The sequence below is a fragment of the Eriocheir sinensis genome, chromosome 16 (genome assembly GCF_024679095.1).
Source record: "Eriocheir sinensis breed Jianghai 21 chromosome 16, ASM2467909v1, whole genome shotgun sequence".
In the NCBI taxonomy this organism is placed as follows: Eukaryota; Metazoa; Arthropoda; class Malacostraca; order Decapoda; family Varunidae; genus Eriocheir; species Eriocheir sinensis.
Genome location: NC_066524.1, coordinates 2,089,258 through 2,106,574, shown reverse-complemented (window position 1 = coordinate 2,106,574; position 17,317 = coordinate 2,089,258).

The following is a 17,317-nucleotide window of genomic DNA, read 5'->3' as shown; positions in this document are numbered from 1 at the left end:
TGTTGATATGGGTCTGGGTCTGGGTTTCACTATTAACTTTACTATTAAGTGTTTAGAAGTCCTCGCCAGCACTCTCAAGTTAATACCAAAGTTAAGAGTAGGTATTAGGCTAATAGTTGTTGAGGATACACTTTGAGAGTGAAGTTAATACCAAAGTCGAAAGTTAATACCAAGTTTAGTATTAATAGTTGTCGAGGATACGGGCCCTGGGGTTGATGGAATTCTGCCGCCTCCCATTTGGACTTGTTACAGCTTGTGCCACTTACATCAGATTGATGCGACTCGTCCTTGCTGGTCTGGAAGGAGTAACATTCTGCTTAGATAATATATTCATTTTTGGCTCAACTTGGGGAAAACATCTCGATGCTCTCAACTCCGTCCTCATCCGTCTCAGACAGCATGGTCCTACCGCCCGTCCCTCGAAGTGCCGGTTTGGATTCGGATCAATTGAGTACCTCGGATTCATCGTGGACGGCAACACCCTGCGCCCTCAGGAAAACAAGGTATCGGCCATCTCTTCAATACCACCTCCTTCTAATAAGAAGCTGCTTCGATCCTTTCTAGGCATGATATCCTTCTATAGAATGTTCACCCCGGATGCAGCCTCATACACCAGCAGCCTGTCGGATCTTCTACGCAAGGGCGTCCCCGAACCACTTGTATGGACCGAGGAACTACAAGTATGTTTAGAACGTCTGAAGACTGCTCTACACTCCGATCCAGTACTGAGGTTGCCGGACCAGACTCGCCCTTTTGTGCTACGGACGGATGCTTCAAACCAGGCTTTGGGAGCTGTCTTGCTGCGGTTTCACCAAGACTTTTTTTTTTTTTTTTTTTTTTTTACATTGTTGCCTATTGCGCCGGTAGGCAACTTCCCGGTGGGGCCTGAATGGTCGGCCCAAGGCTTCTTCCAGGTGGGGCCTGATGGTCGGCCCAGCCCGTTCTGGCGCAGGCGAGTGTTTATAGTGGCGCCATCTTGCATTGGCTCATGCTGCCCCCCGGAATTCGTTCTTGATTCGCTTGGACGGCTTCCTCTAGAGTCCGGGTTGATGGGTGGTCTTCAGGACAGCATGTGGGTAGTTTTAAGCCACTCGGCGGTGACTGAGAAAGACTGCCCTCACCCGGTGCCTTATGGCAGCCGGAAACTATTGGATCGGGAACGACGGTACTCCACGATTGAGAGGGAGTGTTTGGCTGATGTTTTTGGCATCAGACACTTCGATTACTACCTTCGAGGTAAAGAGTTTGTGCTGGAGGTAGACCACAAGCCTCTAGTATACCTAACACACTTCAAGGGGGTAACGACAGACTCCTCCGTTGGGCCCTTTGCCTTCAAGGGTATAGATTTAGGGTAGTTCATATTGCTGGGGAGAATAATATCGGTGCTGAACTTTTAAGTAGATCAGAATAATCGTTGGTGTATATATTTCTTTGTCCTTTTCCGGATCGCACTAGTTTTTCGTTATTGTTGGTGTTGGATAAAGTTATTTTGCTCATATTTCGTTGTTCTGTTGGGTTTGGTTTTCTTGGTCGGGGTTTAGTCTTCCCTTCAGCTTATCTCGATTCCCTGTATCGAGTCTTGTTAGGGGGGATGTGTGAGGGAAGACTACTTATTTACCCTTGTTTCACCTCAGCAAGGTGCACTTCGAGCCCTGCCAATCCTCTCAAAGGCCGCGGTAACGTGCTTCGAACCCTGCTCCATACCTCCAAGGGTTCGAAGGAACGTGATGTGGAGGACCGGCGTGGAGTTGTGGAGGAGACTACCCTGGGACTCAGCCGACGTTAACACCTTTACCGGCCTCCCATTCTGCTCACCGCCGAGCGGGGTTGTGGCTGACACGAGCCCTGCCAGTCTGCTGCCCCCGTCATTGCTCTCCTCCTCATCGGACGTCGTGGCTTCATCTCGCTGCCTCATCTCCATCCTACTTGTGGCCCCTGGGCTCTTCCAATTTCGACGTCACGACACCGTCTCGCCGCCGCGTCACCACCCTGCCAGTGGCCCCTGCCCCTCTCCAACTGGGACTCTGTTGACGCTGGGCGACGCTACACCGGGAATACTATACTTCTCCCGTGTGTGTGGGTGCTGAGGAGGCAATTAAATGTAAAAGCCACTCTAGTGTTTATCTCGCCACGCACCCAGGGAAGCTGAGGGATACCAGGCCTAACGAGGGACTTGATCTGGCGTCCCCTCCACCTAACTACGCCTGGGCGCTGTCCTTCACAAGTGGCGACCTCGCCGATACTACATCCTCACTTAGTGTGGTGAAATAACTAGTCCCTTTATATTAGCGCTCCTTATAAACTGTGTTTACTTTTGGGGTCCCTTCCTTGCGTGTCCCGCAGATCAGCTGAGGACTCACCTGCTGAGGGTACGTTGCTTGTGTCTCCTTATATATGTTGTCTTTTGTTGTCTGTTTGTTCGTTATGTGTTTAGTGTATGTGTCTTGCTTATCCTGTCAATCCATAAGAAGTGTGATGTGCGTTCCTTCTTAGTTAGTACATGGTGTTTATTTATGTTTGTCTCAGTGTCCAACTATGTGTGTTTTATTTGTTGCAGTGTACAACTACAGTGGAATGGACCGTATTGGGTATACAGACAGCGCCACACGTGGCCAGTCGGTGAACTGTCAAAGCAGTACTTTCCATAGAATTCAAGTTCTGTACTAGAGTGTCTGAGGCTGCCTCCAGGATACAGGGCCTTGGTACCGCCACTGCTCCAAGCCAACGACTGCACACACTTTACTCCTACCCGATTTCCTGACTCTACTATTTGACATTGAGGAAAACTGAAATACGGTAGGAGTGAAGTGTGTGCAATCATCGGCTTGGAGCGATGGCGGCACCATGGTCGTGTATCCAGGAGACAGCCTCAGACGTACTCTAGTCTATAGCTTGAATTCTAGGGAAAGGACAGCTTAGAGTTGAGTGGCCACATGTGGCGCTGCCTGTATAGCCAATACGGTCCATTGAACAATAAAACCATAGTTCTCTGTATACTTGATTTACATCCATTTATTGTTCAAACAATTCAATCGCCATGGAACGGCTCCTACGCCCCTCACGGTTTGGTGTGGACCCTGACTCTGCCCAGGTTGCCAAGGAGTGGACACACTGGCTGAGGACGTTGACTAACTTCGTTCAAGCTGTGGAGAAGACTACTCCTACGCTTGACAAACTGGTTCTTCTCACCAACTATGTGGCTCCTAGTGTGTATGACAACATTTCCGAGTGTAAAACTTATGCGAAGGCTGAAAAGGTTCTGACATCCTTGTATGTGAAGCCGAAAAATGAAATATTTCTCTAGACATTTGCTTGCCACTCGCAGGCAAAACTCGGGTGAGTCCCTGGATCAGTTCCTTCAGGAGGAAGCGTGTGATAACTATGTTCGGGATGCCTTCATAAATGGCCTGGTCTCTGGTGCAATACGCCAGCGTCTGCTGGAAAATATAACTCTGAACTTAAATACCGCTTATGGACAGGCCCGCACACTGGAAATGGCCCAGAAGCATTCAGCCTCCTACACTGCAGCGGAACCTGTTAATGCTGCTGTGTCAGCAGTGAGTCGAGAGGAGGAATTGTGTAGTGCTGAAAACAACACTGATTCTGTTTCTGCTGATACTTCTGGTGCTCGGTGCTTTTTTTGTGGCTACAACCGGCATCCCTGAAGCCAGTGTCCCGCTAAGGACGCAGTGTGTTTGAAGTGTAAGAAGGGGGCAAACTTTATGAGTTCAATCGCATTCCGTTTGAAGTGAAAAATGGAGTAGCAGCTTTTCAACGAGTACTTGACGAAATCCTTAAGAAAGAAAAAAGTAAGTGGTACATTTGCTTATGTGGACAATGTAACTGTGTGTGGTGAGACAGAAGAGGAGCATGACCAGAATTTAAGGAGGTTCTTGAGGGTGGCTGAGGAGTACAACTTGACTCTAAACCACAGCAAGTGTGACTTCAAAGTCAAAACCATTAATTTACTGGGGTATTCAGTAACGGACGGAGAGATCAAACCCGACCCGGAACGCTGGCAGCCACTGTGGAGTCTTTCACCTCCGAAGGACGCAGCTTCTCTTCGCAAGACAATGGGGTTACTTGCACATTACTCAAGATGGATCCCTAATTTTTCAGAGAAAATCCGCCCCCTCTCACGAGCTAATGGTTTTCCTCTATCTAATGAAGCATTACAAGCTTTTGAGAACTTGAAGAAAGACATTGCTAGTGCTGTGGTAATGGCCATATATCCCTCATATCCTTTCATGGTGGAAACGGATGCCTCAGATCATGCGATAGCAGCTACTCTAACCCAGAATGGTCGCCCTGTGGCTTTTTTCTCCCGCACTCTCTCCCGCAGCGAACAAGGACATTCTTCGGTGGAGAAAGAAGCCTATGCCATAGTGGAAGCCTTGAGGAAGAGGAGACACTACATAACTGGACACCATTTCAAGCTCATTACTGACCAGCGCAGTGTAAAGTTTATGTTTGATTCTAAATCAAACAGTAAAATAAAGATTGATAAAATAGCAAGGTGGCTTGTTGAACTCTCATGTTTTCACTATGATATTGTATACCGTCTTAGTAGTTTTTCATCGTCTGCAAACAGGCTCGTATAACTGTTTACTCCCTCTGGCATATCATTTACATATACTAGGAAAAGTAATGGTGCCAATACCGATCCTTGAGGCACTCCACTCTCTATAATTCTCCATTCCGATTTTATGTCCTTAACTCAAAGATGACCTCTGGGAGGGCAGCATGAGCCAATGCAAGATAGCGCCACTATAAACACTCGCCTGCGCCAGAACGGGCTGGGCCGACCATCAGGACCCACCGGAAAGAAGCCTTGGACTGACCATCAGGATCCACCGGGAAGAAGCCTACCGGTGCAATAGGCCGCAATGTAAAAAAAAAACAAAAACAAAAAAAAAAAAAAACAAAAAAAAAAAAAACACTGTTCTCATTTCTCTTCCATCCAGTTCATCATTTTCCCTTCCAATCCTCCTTTATTCTCCAGCTTCCATAGTAGTCTTTTATGTGGAACTTTGTCGAACGCCTTCTTCAGGTCCAAGTAAACGTAAACAACCCATCCGTCCCTCTCATGTATTATATATGTCTGTCACTATTGAGTAAAAGCTCAGTAAGTTTGTTACACATGAGTGCCCTTTTCTAAAGCCATATTGTTTACTTGTGATTATATTATGCTCTTCTAGAAATCTCGCCCATTGTTTCTTTATCACATATTTTACATGCTAAACTGGTCAATGATACAGGTCTGTAGTTCAGGGGTTCTTCCTTTTTTTCCACTTTTGTATATGGGGACCACTTCAGCCCTCCGCCACTCTTTTGGTACTTTACCAGTTGTTATTGAGCATTTAATGATGTCATGTATCGGTATAGCCACCTGATTTCTGCATTCTTTCAGTAAATAACCTGAGATTCCATCCGGTCCAACTGCTTTCCTCTCTTCCAGCTCCTCCATTATTTTATATATCTTCTCTTTATTTACTATGACTTCTTCCATATGAACATTTATCTTGTTATCTTGTGGTTCGTTGAATTGTGATGTTTTTTGTAAAAACTTGCTGGAACTTTTTGTTTAGCAGCTCAGGCATGTCTTTAGGATCTTTGATTATCATATTCCCATCAATCAATTTTTCTATTGTTTCCCTTGGTTTGATTTTTCCATTTATGAATCCATAAAACAGTTTAGGTTGTTCCTTGCACTTTTCTACAATATCCTTTTCATATCCTTTTTCTTCTTCTCTCCTTATTTTCACGTATTCATTTCTCGCTATCTGAAAATCTTCTTTATTCCTTTGGTTTTTATTGCTTTTCAATCTCTTCCACGCTTTGTCTCTTTCTTCTTTTGCCTTAGCACATCTTGCATTAAACCAGTCCTTTTTTCCTTTTTCCTTGCGTTTATATTGAGGTACATATTTCATAGCTCCTGATTTGTACGCCTCCATAAAAATATCATACTTTTCTTGCACTTCACTTGTTCTCTTTAACTCTTCCCAGTCCAGCTCTCCATAGTATTTCCTGAGATTTTCCACGTCTGCCTTCCTATAGTTTAACCTGTTTCTTTTATATGATTCATCCCCCTCACTTCCTTCCTCCTCTGTTTCCATTTATATTATCACGTGGTCACTCTTACCCAGGGGGCATCCATACCTTAATTCATTCATCATGTGCATTCCCTTTGTTAACATCAGGTCCAGTCTCGCCAGTTCGTCGTCACTTCTGTGTCTCGTGTTTTCCTTCACTCATGGCATCATCAAGTTTTCCATCGTCAATCTTAAAAAATCTTTTCCCCCATGCCGTTTCATTAACTCCACTTTCAAATATTTCCCAGTTTACCTCCTTACAGGTAAAATCTCCAACTAACAAGACACGTTTGTTACTTTTGAGTAACCTACTCAAACTCTTCTTCTTCAATCTTCAATCATGGTCTCATATTCTTCCCAGTTCCATGAGTTAGTTCTTGGTGGTACATACGTTGCTATAATCGTCATTCTTTCTCTGTTTCTGTCCTCCAGATTTACACTCACTATTTCCGCCTTTCCTTCTCCATATAGTCCTACAGACTTCACTAATAACTCCTTCCTCGTCATAATCATCACTCCTCCACCACCTTTACCCTTTCTATCCTTCCTCCATACATTATAATTATTATCAAACACTATTTGAATGCCCTCATTCAGCTTTGTTTCCGTTAAGCAAACAATCTTGGGGTCTTTTTCCATTAAGTAGTCTTGAAGTTCCAGTTTACTAGATATTATCCCGTCTACATTCGTATTAGTCATGTATCGGATGTCAGATTTTAGAGATCCGCGGATGCTGATGTGTATGCGGATGTCATATTTACATATTTTGCGGATGCGGATGCGGATATTGTAATGTGTATATTATAATGTACATGTGAATGTATGACTGTACGTGTGGCGACACCCGGTCGGTATGGCACAACAGGATGTCTAACTGTAACGGGCTTGTCGGGGGGCGTTTAAAGGGTGTTGATTAAGACTTCAGCTTCCTTAAGGCGAATTATATTCGTAGCCTTTATGTACAAGAAGCGACGGAGCGAGAGCGACTGTCGTTGTGTGTCAGTCGGACTCTCGTGAAGGAGTGGCGAGTTACAGGTTGGAAAATAATTGTTACAATCGGTCACGTATGTCAAGGTGACCTCCACGCACCATCGGAGTGCGAAGTATACAAAACTGAGACGGTAAACACTGACGGACGACATTCCTATAAGGTGGCGTGATCTATCTGTCGTGGGTTTTTCCATTGACAATTGTATGCCTAATTCGTGGTGATATTAAATAATAATAATACATTGATATCCTACTATAACACTGCTCGGTCACCTACCAGTGATCGCGACCTCGCGATATACAAAAATATAAATAGCAGTCTAGTTACCATGAACATACATAGTGGGAGTTTGTCAAGCAGACTGCCTAAGATACAATTACATTAAAACACTGGCTATGTAAGAACAGATGTGGAGTTATAATATAAATAGTGAGAGGGAAACCACAGCGTGTGTGACATGAAACATAAGAAACCTCTCAAAAGATAAATATAAGGACACATGTATAAGAAACCATCAACTGGCATAGTTACAGACAATGAAACGTTGATCTAGCTCCTAAAAAAAATACAGTAGTGAAACACAGTACAATGTTAAGTATAGGAGCAGCCAGGTTTCTGTCCCCTGACTTGTCTGAGAAAAGGAAAAACTACCTTGCCAGTGGCCTCCCTGCATCCAGTCGCCGTGTCTGCACAACCAAATAATCGTGCAGGACAGAGTTCCTCCTAATAAGGTAGCACATGACGACGAGACTGACGAACATCAGAAACATTGGTACAAAAAATCCAGGGTACAGGTAGGGGAGATGCAAATAATCAGGCAGCGTTTCCTCCAGGGTTTCCGCAAACTCTGTTTTGTTTGCGAAAGACAATGAATTAAGGGAATTAGTCACATACGAGATGCTGGAGAAATGAATGTCATCGAGAGACCGTAGAGGAAAACCTCGATGGGAAATATTGGCCGTGAAAACCAGACGGATCCGGGACGGGTACGTTGTTATGTTAGTGGAGCGGATATAGCATGCTTCAGCTATGGCATAGTGACCAGTAACCCGTTGATAAGTGGTACCCTCCGGGCAGATGACCGAAATATAGAATGACTGAGGGAAATAAAAATAATGCAGACCCTGAAAGTTCTTATGGAAAACAGGCGTTGGTGTTAGCTGCTTGTAAGGGCACAGGGAAAGAGCGTCAGACGCGTTCACGCGGGTGAGGGCGATCTCGCAAACCCCTCCCCGAACTGGTAGGAAGGCAAAGAGAGACGCAGAGCAATAGAATCGCCCGAAGACCGTCTCCTTGCAATACTGCAAGAGTGAGTAGCTACCCGTTGAATACAGAGGGAAATCCTTCGCGATTAGAACAAGAGACGGGGACGTGTCCAGGGCTAACACACTGTCCCTTGCTGAAAAAGGGAACGGGACAATTTCGTGTGCCTCAAACACGTCCGCCGTCTGAAATGGAACATGAATGATTATGGCATCAGGGGTGAGGCTGGACTCAATCAAGGGGTAAAAATATTGACTCATGTCCGGGGTGAATAAGGGCGTTAGGCTATAATTTTGATACCCGATCCGGACAGTCGTTCTCAAATCGTGTAGAGGGAACAAGGCAGGTGTGACTCTACCGTGCGCTGCGTCAACCACGTTGCTAATAACCTGCTGATTTGCCGTTGCGACGGAGTTAATGACGTATTCCAATACATGCAAGGCCTGATCTAGGAGGAGAAACTGATTCACCTGGTCGATCTGTTTGACAACTATGTTGATAACCTCTACCATCTTATTTGTCTGCTCTAGCAGTTCCTCAATGTTAGTATGCAATTGCGCAAGTTTTCTACAATTGGCGTTGATCACCCTGCGATTTCGAGCAGCAAAGGAAAGTACATGAGCGTAGTGGTCCCGCAAATCGCGAACGTCCTCGTCGATAGCCGTACCGAAAAGGAACTTTGAGGCGGACCCAACGATGTTGAGCAACCCCCTCTTTACCCGAGAGTGAACTGAGTGAGAACTATAATCCATGTTTACCTCATCAACCTTTCCCCGTAAGAACAGAATCCTATCCTCCAGTAGTTGAAAAAGAGTCAGAGAGTTGGTACTAGAAGGTGCCTTTGATTCCCTAGTCTTGATAGCCCGTACGGCGTCTGCCATGCCGAGTAGTTTTTCTGAGACTATCCTGATTGTGTCCGTGGTGTTGGTCAAGGAAGTATATGGATATTTTACGAGGAGCACATCTTCTATGAGGAAGACCTCTCCTATGTGTGCCGTGAGGGCACCAGGCTTCAGGTGGATGGGTGTTGTTGCAAGCAGGGAGCCGAGGGACAACAAGATGGTCGGAAAACGCAACATCATGATCTGAAAGTGGTGGGAATGAAGTATTTAAACCCGTGGTCTCAAGGTATAGCTATGGGTGTTGGGATTATCTTGTTGAACATTTGACTCTGAGGGGGAAGTACCAATATCAAGGTCCAAAGGTGAGGGAATTACTTTCAGACGGTCACTGTGAACTTCTAGACTGACTCCACTATTCGACTCGAGAACCTCGAACCGATTTCCCCTGACATTCCGAACAACTCGGTAAGGACCCACAAATTTAGCCCCCAGTTTCGAACTCCTTTCCGCTTGCCTAATCATGACTGTGTCACCCTCTTTGAAATTCACCGGGACGGCCTGTTTGTGTTGTTTTGACATCATTTCAACCTTCGTAGCTTTTAACGTACACCTAACTTCTGAGTGTATCTTGGAAAACATATGCATCTGCTGTTGTGCGTACCTATCAATGTTGTAGAGAGGTTGCTGTGGGGTTGTTAGGAAGTCGTACGGAAGACGTTTCTCCACCCCATACAAGATGTAGTAGGGAGACTTCCCCGTAGAGTCGTTTACCGACGTATTTATGGAAGCGGCTATATGCGATAGCCAATCCTCCCAGTTATCGTGGAGATCGTTCACGATAGGCCTGAGGACCTGTAAGATTTTCCTATTAGCCCTCTCCGCCAACCCATTAGCAGCCGGGTGGTAAGCGGTGATGAAGGATTGCGTGATGTTAAACTGAGCGCATATTTCGCTCAATACTGAGTTCCTAAACTCGGTGCCATTGTCACTCAAGAGAATTCGAGGAGACGAATGTGGACACAACACGTGAGTCACGAGGGCATGGGCCACGCGTGTGGCTGTCCTGTCCTTGAGAGGCGCTAGAACTAGAAACCTAGAGAACTGGTCGACGCACACCAATAAGTAGCGCGAGCCATGTTGGCTCTGGGGAGCTGTAATAAGTCTATATTAACAACATCCCATGGCGCCTCTGGTACTGGGTATTGCAACATAGGTGCTGGCCCTTTGACGGACCCCTTGTGCTTAGCACAAACGACGCAATATGCGACATGTTTTTCTACATCAACCCGTAATGTGGGCCAGTAGAATTTTCGTCTGGTGACAGATAGTGTCTTGTCTCTTCCTGGGTGACCCGCAATGGGTGTGTTATGGACCAGCTTAAGCGTCACGGGGACGTATATGTCTGGGATGACCAGTTGGTCTATAGGTACCGGTTTGGTTGGCCATGACCTACAAAGGAGGTTGTCCTCTGATAGGAAGAATTGTGAAAAGGGAACTGGCAATTCAGGAAGGTTTGATTCGTCTCCCGACTCGAGGGCGTAAATTAACCTCTTCCACACAGGGTGGTCTCGCTGAGCAGTGTGTAGCTCAGGTGAAGTGAAGTTGTGGATGACCTCTGGGGTGGTAATCGCGCCTATCGGAATATTCCGAGATAAGACATCTGCGACCACATTTGTTTTCCCGGTGATGTATTTTATCTCCGGATTATATGCTTGGATCGTTAAGAACCATCTTGCCAGACGACCGTGTAGGTTTTTTCCCTTGAAAAGATCAGTTATGGCCGCGTGGTCCGTATACACCACAATTTTATACCCCATCACTATGTCACGAAAATGCTTCAGAGCCCACACAATGGCAAGAGCTTCTAGGTGGGTAACAGAATAGTTCTTTTCCGGAGCTGTAAGCACTCGACTGGCGAACGCTATCACATGCTTTTTGCCGGACTTATCTGTTTGCATCAGCGCGGCTCCTACTCCACTAGCCGAAGCGTCGGTACAAAGCTGAAAGGGGTCCTTGAAATCCGGAAAGACAAGGACCGGAGCCTGTGTAAGCGCTTTCTTTAAATCCTCAAAACTCGTTTGTTGAGCTGGGAGCCACTGAAATGGTACGTCTTTCTTTAAAAAGATGGGTTAGGAGACTCGCGCGTGCTGCGAAGTCCTTAATGAAAGGCCTGTAATAACCTGCGACACCCAAGAAAGACCGTACCTTGTCCGCAGACGTTGGCTGAGGGAACTCGGCAATAGCCTTTATTTTGTCGTCCACTGTGTGGATGCCGAATTCGTCCACGACATGCCCCAAGAACTTGATCCGAGGCTTTAAAATTTCACATTTGGTGATTTTGAGCTTTAATCCGACCTCTTGAAGTCTGTGTAGGACTGCTTTTAGTGTTTCCATGTGTGCATGCACGTCTTTACTTGCTATGATGATGTCGTCTAAATACACATAGACAGAGTTGCCCAGCAAGTCACCAAAAAATACTGTACATTGTCCTTTGGAAGGTCAAGGGAGCTCCTTTGAGCCCGAACGGCATCCTCGTCCACTCATAGTGGCCATGAGGCGTGCTGAAAGCCGTTATTTCACGTGACTCGGGGGCCATGGGCAGTTGCCAGTAGCCACTGACCAGATCAAGACTCGTAAAGACTTTATTTCCTCTACCGAGACACATCAGAAGATCTCGAAGAACGGGAAGCGGAAAATGATCATCCACGGTCGCGGTGTTCACACGCCGGAAATCAATCACAGGACGATAAGAACCGTCTTTCTTTGGAACCAGGAACAAGGGTGAATTCCACGGGGAATTCGATTCTTTGATGACACCTTGTTCTAACATTTCAGAGATAAGTTGTTGCACCACCTCCCTCTGACTGTGGGGGAGCTTGTACGCATTGATATATACAGGATTTGTATTGGGTTTTAACTTAATGTGGTGTTCAGCACACTGCGTAACTCCAAGCGGCTCGCCTGGTAGAGCAAGCGCCCCCCGATAATGTTCCAGAAGCTGGACTAAGGTTGGCTTAATTTCGGAATAGTGTGCAACTTTTAGGAATGCCTCTAAATTAGCTGTGTCTTGTTCGGGAGAAGCCTGACACGCCGAGGTTATGCCTGAGACTTGGGCTGAAGGGTATTCAGCAGGTTCCGGGGCGACATTTCTCCCATACACTAGACACTGGCATAATCGAACACCGTGTTTTAAGGATACAGGGGATCCAGACGTGTTTATTACCAATGCCTCTGCAAAACCTCCCTCCTTGACTGTCGCAAGAGTTACCTCCACCGTCACGCGGTGTATGTGAGAACTCCGTCGATACACACATCACTGCCCGTCGGAGGGGCGTTAGGCAAACGGATTTTAACAAGTTTTGCAGCACGATCCGGAACTATATGAGGACCTTCTACGACTGCCGTTACTGTCCGCCACAAGTCTGCAATGTTTTCGTGTGGTTTGACCGTAAGAGGTGACACTTGGGCGGTGGCAGTCCCTGAGTGTGTGGTGGGTTGGTCATTTTCCCCCTCTGAGGGTGGGATGACAGGTGACAGAGGCGATGGATTTACCATCCCCTGTATGCGTCGGCCTTGATACACGATCGCGTTGCTTACAGGGTTTATGGCGATGTGCAGGTCTTTCATGGCGGTTAATCCTAAGATCCCATCCACAGGTAAAGCAAACCTGCTAGAGACATAAAAGAAATCTCGAAAGGGACATACTTTTTCATGTAAGCTGACTGTTAGTGGTACTCGCCCAAGGATTCCCAAAGTGGTGCCCGTCACGCCTACCACATTCAGGTCGTTCTCTTGGAGCGGCCAAATTTCCCCACTCGCCTGTCGTGTCAGAGACCTGTAAGCGGAGTAGGAGATGACATTGACTGTGGCACCTGTGTCAACCGCTAAGGTGAGGGAAATCTTGCCCACCTTGCAAGGGAGGGCAATTATGCTTGTCCGTCCCAAGGCGGCAATGACGGAGTCAAGTTGCTCCCAATTAGTATTTTCCTTAAGGGACACTTGGATATACGCCTCGGGGCTGTCACGAAGTCATGTCTTTTTATTCTGAGAAGAGGAGTGTGGTTTACTGTCCGCTGAGGACTTGTACTTCTGTTCCTCCTTGGCCTTTTGTATTGCAGAAGAACTGTCTGAATCATGAAAACAATTCCCGTGGATATGGCAAAAGGCAGCCTTCCGCTGATGGTTTGGCCTAGGGTTCCTGTGTAATGAATGATGCCCGCCCCTGTAACCTCCTGACCTCCTATCTGAGCCCCGTCTTGAATGTGTTGATTCCCTACGTTTCGCGAAACAAGAAAGTTCCGAATGTCCTGATTGCTTGCAAAAACTACATGTGAGAGATGCCTTACTTTGTGCTTGCAATGCTGCTGCCGTTGCGAGGGGTTGATGGGGAGGGTGTTCCTGAACCTTGACTTCTAACTCTGAGACGAAGTCAACCAACTTCCCGCTCGGTTTGAAGGCCAAAGGGAGGGCAGAACGGCGGTTCTTCTCTGAAATATGAAATAAGTAAAAAAACAACTCGAAAGCTGTCTTCACCTGGTGCTTTTGCATACAACCCCCTGGAAACCAGAGCGCGTCTTCTAGGCTCTTGACACAGTCAACCGCCAGCTGATTTGCCTCAATCATGGCGTCCCAAATCGGCTTTGTTGAGGAATTTTTTTGGAGGGACTCAACCGTGTGTGCCATCTGTCTAACGATGCTTGGTTTACTCCCGCCCCCGAAGATTTTTATGAAATTCCTTTTAAAAACCTCATAGTTTACACCAATGTCCCCCGAAGCGAACGCTGAGGACTGCATCAAATTCAGTGCCCGAAAGCCTGGAAGTAACCGTGACCGAATGAAAGCGATTTTATCATGATCTTCCGTAATAGAGGAATTTACGATGGCAGATTCACACAAATCTAAAAACTGTCGCGCCGAAAAGTCGGTCTCGCCTCCCGAGAATTGTCGAATACTGGCGTGAGTTGGAATGACCCGAATCGGGGGCGGGGGGAAGTGGTGTGGGGCCCCGGGAGGAGGGGGGGGAGGTGGATCGACAGGCATTGTGATCGGCCGAGTGGGGGTTAAGTAATCAGACGAACCCGAAGGTGAAGGGGCGCTATCCCTTGGGAGGGAAGAGTACGTAGCCCCCGATCGCAAATTCACCACATATAAATCACCGGTGTTTGCACCTTGCTCCAATTCCTCCTCACTTGAAGGACGAGCAAACTGTTTAAAGGTGTCGCCTAGTTTAGCGAGAGTGTCTTTGTTCATACTAAGGCGTAAATCATTCACAAAATAGGAGCATATGTTGATAGCTGTAAATATGAACCAACAAACGGAACGTGTATGAATGAATAGTTTGCGTTGAAAACCCTAAAAAAAGGCAAGAAAGAATGGCTAGCAAGGTGCCTGTTTAGACGTAATAGAAGTTAAGGTTATAATGGAATGCCCTAATGAGATGGGGATATTGAAAGAATAACTATATAAACAAAGTGGTATGGTAAGTGAGTATACCCTTGAAGCTCACGTTTTCTCTCGAGCGGTGATTAACTTTGATCAGGGAACTCACACTATACTCAATAGACTCGCTAGCAAACAATAAGAAAGAATCAATATCGTATGCGAATGAACGTTACTCTCACAATTATGACTGATTAACAGTGTTAGGAACACAGAAATAAAAAAATCGTGCCCCTGCACGGACAATAATGAAAATAAGCCGAGTCGGCATATTTGGACAAGAAGGGAATATCCACAAATACCAAGATTAATCAGCTGATGTCGTGGAGAGGGCGACGGCCTGTGATGCCCTGGGTGACGTGCAGGCGCTGTAGGCGCGTCAGGAAACCTCGGCCGCGGCCACAGCGGCGGTGAGAGGTGAGGGATGGGCCGACATCGGAGGACTCGCAATGGTGGTTGAAAAACTGCTGACCCAGCAATTGGAGCGGCCGCGGTTGCGGCGGCTGGGATCGTGGAGTGGCTTGCAGGGTTCGTAGCAGTGCTGGCTTGAAGCGGGGGAGCGGCTTGTAGATTGTGGCCCTCGCTTTCGGCTGCGTAGGCCTGTGGGTGCTCGGGGCTTGTAGGCTTGACGTCTGTAGAGTTGCTTATAGCTGGTGTGCTCGAGGCTTGTAGGCTGGACGCCTGTAGAGTTGCTTGTAGCTGGTGTGCTCGAGGCTTGTAGATGGCGCCTTGTGAGTTACACGTAGGTGGCGACTTGTGAGATGCTTGTAGCTGGTGTGCTCGAGGCTTGTAGATGGCGCCTTGTGAGTTGCACGTAGGTGGCGACTTGTGAAATGCTTGTAGCTGGCGCCTTGTGAGATGCACGTAGCGGGCGCCTTGTGAGATGCCGCGGACGGCTGGTGCGTTGCCGCGGACGGCAGGTGCGTTGACTCCTTCTTCCCTTGTACGCCTGTCCCCGGAGTTTGTTGGTGAGTTCTCGTGGCTTGGAGGAGAACGAGGTAGCGAAGGCACAGGCGCGGGGTGACCGCTGCCACCAAATGTAACGGGCTTGTCGGGGGGCGTTTAAAGGGTGTTGATTAAGACTTCAGGTTCCTTAAGGCGAATTATATTCGTAGCCTTTATGTACAAGAAGCGACGGAGCGAGAGCGACTGTCGTTGTGTGTCAGTCGGACTCTCGTGAAGGAGTGGCGAGTTACAGGTTGGAAAATAATTGTTACAATCGGTCACGTATGTCAAGGTGACCTCCACGCACCATCGGAGTGCGAAGTATACAAAACTGAGACGGTAAACACTGACGGACGACATTCCTATAAGGTGGCGTGATCTATCTGTCGTGGGTTTTTCCATTGACAATTGTATGCCTAATTCGTGGTGATATTAAATAATAATAATACATTGATATCCTACTATAACATAACAACACGTCGTGCTTTTGGCCGTGGGAAGCTGTGATGAACTGACACTAGGATCAGCAATTGATGACTTTCATCAGCCGTCATCAACCGGAACCCACACCCTTCATGACGAACTACAAGCAAATAAAACGGGCGAACAACGCGGAGCAGCGGGAGAAGACGGGCAGGCGAGCGGTGCTCTGCCGCCCCGCGCCCTGTGGTGTGGCTGTCTCTGATTTCGTGCGACTCGCTCACGTAAACTGTAAACCTTATGTAGTACAACTGTTAATATAGTTAAAATTACATTTTGTCTTGGTATTGCCCTGTGAGAGAGAGAACTAAAGTGAACTAAAGTGAACTTATAACGGCTACCGCTCGGCCACACATCACTTAACTATATATAGTCCGGCAAATCTTAAGTGGCGGCTCTGACGTAGACAGCCCGCTAGACCCTGTTGCCACGTCTCCAACTGACCTCGCACACCGTGCCTCTCTCTCTCTCTCTCTCTCTCTCTCTCTCTCTCTCTCTCTCTCTCTCTCTCTCTCTCTGTGTGTGTGTGTGTGTGTGTGTGTGTGTGTGTGTGTGTGTGTGTGTGTGTGCGCGAGAGAGAGAGAAAAGTGGGGGTGTACTCTCATTCGGGGAGTATGGTACACGACAATGCATAATAATAATAATAATAATAATAATAATAATAATAATAATAATAATAATAATAAACCTATTTAAAAAATCGCACCAAGACTCTTTACCCCCTGGGTGGTGTGGAAATAAAGTCAAAGTATAATATTATAATGTTCTTAGCGACCACTCCTTCCCCACTCCCTGGCCATCCCCAGCGAAACCTCACCATTCACCTGCATATGACTCACATCAGAATTTGCTTGACGGTCCTGGCATTTCATATTATATAGGTACAGTCTCCATATTTTATCATAATTATGCCATATGGGTGACATTGTATGGCAGATGGCAGACACACACTAAAAAATGGCAGAAATGCGATAATTAAAGCAGGCAGAGCAACTGGCAACTGCGGTGTGTTGGGCTGAGAGGAGCATGACTCAGACTAGAGCTGACAACGCCGCGGTGGCAACGCTGCCAAGTGTTGTACAAATTTCTTTGTATTCACTCACAGATAGAGAATCAATCTTAAAAAAACATATTTGTTTTTATACTAGAGTGAGAGAGAAAGAGAGAGACACGGGGAGAGAGAGTGAAGGGTGTGAGAGGCACGGTACGCGAGGTTAGTTGGAGACAGCACCATTGTCTAGCGGGCTGTCTACGTCAGAGCCGCC